Raw genomic sequence first — 6,196 nt, forward strand, 5'->3', positions numbered from 1 at the left:
ACATCATCAGTGGCGATCTCCAAGTGAAGCGAAGCTGTTGTCTCTTGCTTTCTATTTGTATCTTTCTCCTGGATGGGGTTCCTGGGGTTTGTGGTGATGTCATTTCCGGTTTGTTTTCTGCGGGGTTGAAAGATGGCTTTTTGATCTATGTGTTTGTTTATGGCATTGTTGTTGGAGTGCCAGCCCTCTGGGAATTCTCTAGCATGTCTTTGCTTAGACTGTCCCAGGATCAATGTGTTGGCCAATTCGAACCGGACGACCAAAAATCCATAAACCAGGAGCCCCCTCAGACCCATAGTCTCATTACCCAGAGCACCAAATTACAGACTGGACAAAGAACTACATGCAAGACTGAAATACCTCATAGAAGATTCACAGCACTCCATCCACTCCACCCAGGAATTCCTAAAAATCATCAAAAACACCAAAGTCGAGGAAGGGGAAGCAATGGTCTCATTCGACATAATTGCACTGTTCACCTTCATCAACATCGACATGGCAAAGGAAAAACACTTTTAGAAGAGACCATCACACACACCAACCACCATCAATCACATTACCAACGAAAACATCATGAAGCTTGTGGACCTGTGCCTCACCACCCACTTCACTTTCAACAACATAGTCTACAAACAAACCCCCAACGGCCCACCCATAGGACCTCCGCTATCAGGATTCAGAGCAGAAGCGGTAATGCAAAGACTAGAACAAACTGCCCTAGAAACAATCAATCCAAAATCTGGGTCCGATACGCAGATGACACCTTTGTCATCACAAAACGAAACAAGATAGTAAAGACATTTAACATCATCAACAACACTCTCACAGGCATAAAGTTCAACAAGGCAGAAGAAACCGACAACAAACTCGCATTCCTGAATGACACAGTAGAAAGAAAGGACAATGGAGAACTACAAACCTGTGCATACAGAAAACCGACAAACACTGACCAAATACTTAACTACACCAGCAACCATCCCATCACACACAAACGAAGCTGCGTCAGAACAGTATTCCAACGAGCCACCAGACACTGCAGCACAGACGAATTTCGGAAAACAGAGGAAAACCACCTTTACAATGTATTCGAGAAGAACAGATACTCAAAAAATACAGTCCACACATTCCTCAAGAACAAACCACGACAAGCAGACGAAACACAGCCAGGAACCATAACCACCTTACCATACATCAAAGAAGTTTCAGACATGACAGCCAGACTACTAAGACCCCTCGGAATCCTAGTAGCACACAAACCCACCAGCACTCTCAAACAAAAACTAACAAACTTAAAAGAACCAGAACAATCCAAAGACAAAACCAACGTCATCTACAAAATTCCATGCAAGGACTGTCACAACTACTACGTAAGACAACAGGAAGAAAGTTAGCCACCAGGATATACGAACACCAGCTAGTCAAAAAAAGACACGACCTTCTCTCCCTCGTTGCCCTACACACGGATTAAAAATACCACCATTTCGACTGGGACAACACATCTATCCTGGGACAGGCTAATCAAAGACACGCCAGAGAATTCCTAGAGGCCTGGCACTCCAACCACAATGCCATAAACAAACACATAGATCTAGATGCCATCTATCAACCCCTCAGAAAACGAACAGGAAATGACATCACCACACACCCCAGGAACCCCATCGAGGAGAAAGATATAAATAGAAAGCAGGAGACAACAGATTCTCTTCACTTGGAGGTCGCCACTGATGATGATGTTACCTAGCCAAGTAATGAAACGTCTTGATATCAAAGCTACAGCTGAGCAAGCAAACCTTCACCCTACATTTTAAATTATTTTTCATGTTTATGTTGCATGAATCTGCGGTCATTGATCCACAGTTTAGTTTCACTCCCTAAAGTTAACATGCTGATTTCTCCAGTTGTTCATAGTTCAATGTGATGCATCCAGTGTGTGCATAACGAGAGGGAGCTTGCTTCCCACATCTTGTGTTTATCTGTGCCTTATGTCCAGCATTCATCAATGGCGAGAGCAAGGGGTGAGGGCGAGACCAATGTGTAAGTCTTTCCGTGCCCATGCACGGCACCAACATTGGCAATTCTCCACTGTGTATTTACAGCCAGTTCTCAGTGCCCCAACACCCACGCCGTGCCCCTTTGAAGTATCGCCATCATTTTGTACTGTCTCGCTGTGCTCTTCACACCAGGATGAATTACTTCTACTCAACCTCCTTCAGATTTCATCTGACAAAACGTTCATTAAGAATTCCTTTGCATAAACATGCACTTCGCAGCTCTCGGTATTTGATTTTCCTGGATGTCTTTCATACGAAAAAACGTTCACAGCAACTTGACTTGCAAAAGGAAACCGCGCTCCCTTTCATTATCCCAATGCAACCTCCATTTCAACACAGTTTAGTCAACAGGTTCAAACCATTCTTTGAAATTTTGTAATAGCGTAAATGCATATAAACTGACCATTAGCGTTCCAGTTTCAATACGACAGCTGTGATCATCTGAAAACAGCACCACGAAAATGCCATTGATGACAGCGACGAGAGTGGGATTCGAACCCACGCGTGCAGAGCACAATGGATCAGCAGCCCATCGCCTTAACGTCTCGGCCACCTCATCACAGACGCTGGAGCAACTATGACCTTATGAATAATTGAATTGGGTAAATTATGCAGAGCAGCAGATATTTCTCCCTGGTGTTGGTAAAATGATAAATAACATAGTAAGTTTCCAAGACTATGGTCTGACCCCTGGGTTGTGGGGCAAGTGCACTCCCACTGTCACACAATGCACACAGTGATCTGAACAAAAATGAGGAAATGAATATGTAACAAGATCTGTTGAATTCTGTGAAGATTTGAATTCAACGGAATGAAGAACCCGAGACAGCAGGAGGTGTTCTTTCAATAAAGAGTTGAATAGAGCTCTTAAGGATAGTGGAATCAAGGGTTATGGGGATAAGGCAGGAACAGGATACAGATTGAAGATGTTCAGGCCATGATCATAATGAATGGTGGTGCTGGCTCGAAGGGCAGAATGGCCTACTCCTGCACCTGCTGTATATTGTCGATTAAATTGCCTGTGAGGAATTGTTTTCCAGACTGGAGGAGAGTGCATAGTGCTTAATGTCATTATTCGGAACACCTAACTTCCGCTCAGATGTTTTTGACACGCACTTGTGTACAGAACAGACAATTTCAAAATCCAAAATAAGGCTAAACTGACAATTGAAGGCAACAATGCAAAAACCTTGATCTGTATCATTTTCCTGGGCCGTGCGACACCAAGTCACTGTATGATCACAGCAACACAGTGAGCAAGTGTCAGAAGGAAAATGAGTGCAGTGCCAGAGCGCATACTGGGAGCAGCACGTGACACACGGGGAAGTGCATTTCACACAACAGGAACACTTCCCAAACAGCGGACTGCGTTGGAAGAATTCAGAGGGGGTTTACACTTTGAAGTTTGATGCCAGAGACACAATGGAGACCTGTCATTGAGTTTGTTCAAGATGAAGATTTTAAGATTTCTACAGATGCAAAACAAAATAGAAAGCTCATGGGTTAGTGAAGGCAAAAGATGAAATTGTACATTTCATCAATCTATGCATATTACAATGAGTACCTCACCACGTTCCTCACGCGGGGACAGAACCACTGAAGATGATCAAATAATCCCCGTTACTAGCCATGGAATCAGAGAAACTCGGTTTCCCAAACGTTAAGGTAAAACCAGGAATGTGGAGGTAAGTATTAATGTGTTGCTCATGTGCTGAAGGTGACCAGTGCACGGTATCTCTGTTTCAGTATAGTGGGGTGTGCTGTGCCGAAGTTTTCAGTTTGAGCCTCACATGGAGCAGCTTCAATTTATCGTCGGGTTGAGGGATACAGACAGAAGTTGATATTGAGCAAAGCCAAGTTTATGGGAAAATACCCGTGTTTGTGGATTGAGAAGCGATCTTTTCTGGGTAATGACTTTTTGATCAACAAACATACTGCAAGTATCTAAAACGTGAAGAGACATATGTGGAGAGAGAGCCGAAGGTGATTTTCCAGCAGATGGATAACGTTTCCCATGTGCACTACGTTAAATTCCGGGAAAATAGATGTTGAACTGGTTTCATGTTGCACGGTTTGTTGCAAACTCACAAAGGTTATTGCAATAATAAACAAAAAATCACATAGGACCGTTTGAATATTGTATTGAACTGAATTTTGGTCTGAGCATATTTTATCTTCAATGACGTGCTGCAGAGAAGTACCGGGGGTTAACAATACAAAAGGACAGAGTCTTCTTGGTGGATTTCTTGGGTGGAGTTAAGAATGTACGAAATGTACATAACATCATGTGAATGTGGTCAAATCTTTAAAGTAGGTGTTGCGTCTCCAAGTGACGATTCAATTCCTACTCATTAGGATAAAACTTCTGTCTGCAGATATTTTACGACATCAGCTCCATTTACAGAGATTCATCTTGAATAATACGCCACACCTTACCAATCCATGAACTTGCTATACTCAGTCTTATTCAGTTGTACGTGTTCATGAAATATCTTTGTGTCTGAAGTCAACAAATTCGAAATTGTTACGCAACCACACTGACTTTCACTCAATGGTAAATTCCCTCCTTGTACGTTTGTTCGTGTATCTTTTAAAACACTTTGAAGTCAGCTTCTACGTTTTATTTCTGGAAAGTCGTTCACGATTTAAATAACTCTATTGAGTGGAAGGAACTCTCATCCAAACTTTTCTTAATCATTCCCTAATGGTTTTCAAGCTCTAACTAAAGTTATTGATTCCCTGGAAAGACGGACTTTCCCAAATTTATTCATTCAAACCTTTTCATGTTAGAAGAACAAATAAGAATGCGGAATACAGGGTTAATGGTAGGGTTCTTAGTCAGGTGGAGGAACAGAGGGATCTTGGGGTCTATGTACATAGATCTTTGAAAGTTGCCACTCAGGTGGATAGTTTTTGTAGAAGGCCTATGGAGTATTATCGTTCATTAGCAGAGGGATTGAATTCAAGAGTCGTGAAGTGATGTTGCAGCTGTACAGGACTTTGGTGAGGCCACAGTTGGAGTACTGTGTGTAGTTCTGGTCGCCTCACTTTAGGAAGGATGTGGAAGCTTTGGAGAGGGTGCAGAGGAGATTTACCAGGATGTTGCCTGGAATGGAGAATAGGTTGTATGAGAATTGGTTGAGAGTTCTCGCCCTTTTCTTGTTGGAACGGCGAAGGATGAGGGGTGACGTGATAGAGGTTTATAAGATAATCAGGGGAATAGATAGAGTAGACAGTCAGAAACTTTTTCCCCGGGTACAACAGTGTTACAAGGGGACATAAATTTAAGGTGAAGGGTGGAAGGTATAGTGGTGATGTCAGGGGTGGGTTCTTTACCCAGAGAGTGGTGGGGGCATGTAATGCGCTGCCCGTGGGAGTGGTCGAGTCAGAATCATTGGTGACATTTAAGCGGCATTTGGATGGGTACATGGATGGGTGCTTAATCTAGGTTAGAAGTTCGGCACAACATCGTGGGCCGAAGGGCCTGTTCTGTGCTGTATTGTTCTATGTTCTATGCTGTTTGTGCTGGAAGAGGTGGAGGGAGTTTTGAGGTGTCTGGAATGAGTCAGTCTACAGTTTTGAATCCATATAGTATTATTAGTTGCTGAATTCAATACTGAGAGTGGTAATGCCTGAGCCTTATTTGGAGACAGAGCGTGAACCTTGTTCTGGGTTAGGTGCTATAACAGATATACAGCGAGTGTGAGGGAGCAGAGAGTATATGGTAAGTCTTATCCTAACAGAGAGAGGAGGATATTGTTGCTTGTCCAGTATTGTGGGATATTTCTCCAGATCATCTCAGCGTCGAGGTGAGCCTCCCTGAATGTCTTGCCCAGGTCTACCACTAATAACGACACAGACCTGTCCCTCAGCTTCCACAGAATCAGTTTAGGTAGAATTTACAGATAGCAAGAAGAAGCAAATATTGGTGTGTTATATATCGAACCCAAAACAATCGCAGAAAATCGGAGCATCACATGCTCTGGAAATGAGATAGACAAGTATTGTGGATACCGCAGTCTTATTGAATGGTTAACAGCGTTAACCAAGTGACTGCTGAAGCTGTGAAAAAATACGTTCCATAAGTGTATATGATTTGGGTTGAAGAGTATGTTGTGAAGTAAACTAGAGAGCAGGTTATTTCG

The 6,196-nt window shown here is 42.9% G+C and overlaps 1 non-coding gene across 1 annotated transcript; it reads right to left on the reverse strand.

Annotated features, from left to right (window-relative positions):
- Positions 1-2,528: 2,528 nt before the first annotated feature.
- On the reverse strand, positions 2,529-2,610 carry trnas-gcu (transfer RNA serine (anticodon GCU)). The gene has a single exon. It is a non-coding gene; the product is annotated as a tRNA-Ser (tRNA).
- Between the last annotated feature and the right edge of the window lie 3,586 nt (positions 2,611-6,196).

Source organism: Chiloscyllium punctatum, chromosome 50, assembly GCF_047496795.1.
Source record: "Chiloscyllium punctatum isolate Juve2018m chromosome 50, sChiPun1.3, whole genome shotgun sequence".
In the NCBI taxonomy this organism is placed as follows: Eukaryota; Metazoa; Chordata; class Chondrichthyes; order Orectolobiformes; family Hemiscylliidae; genus Chiloscyllium; species Chiloscyllium punctatum.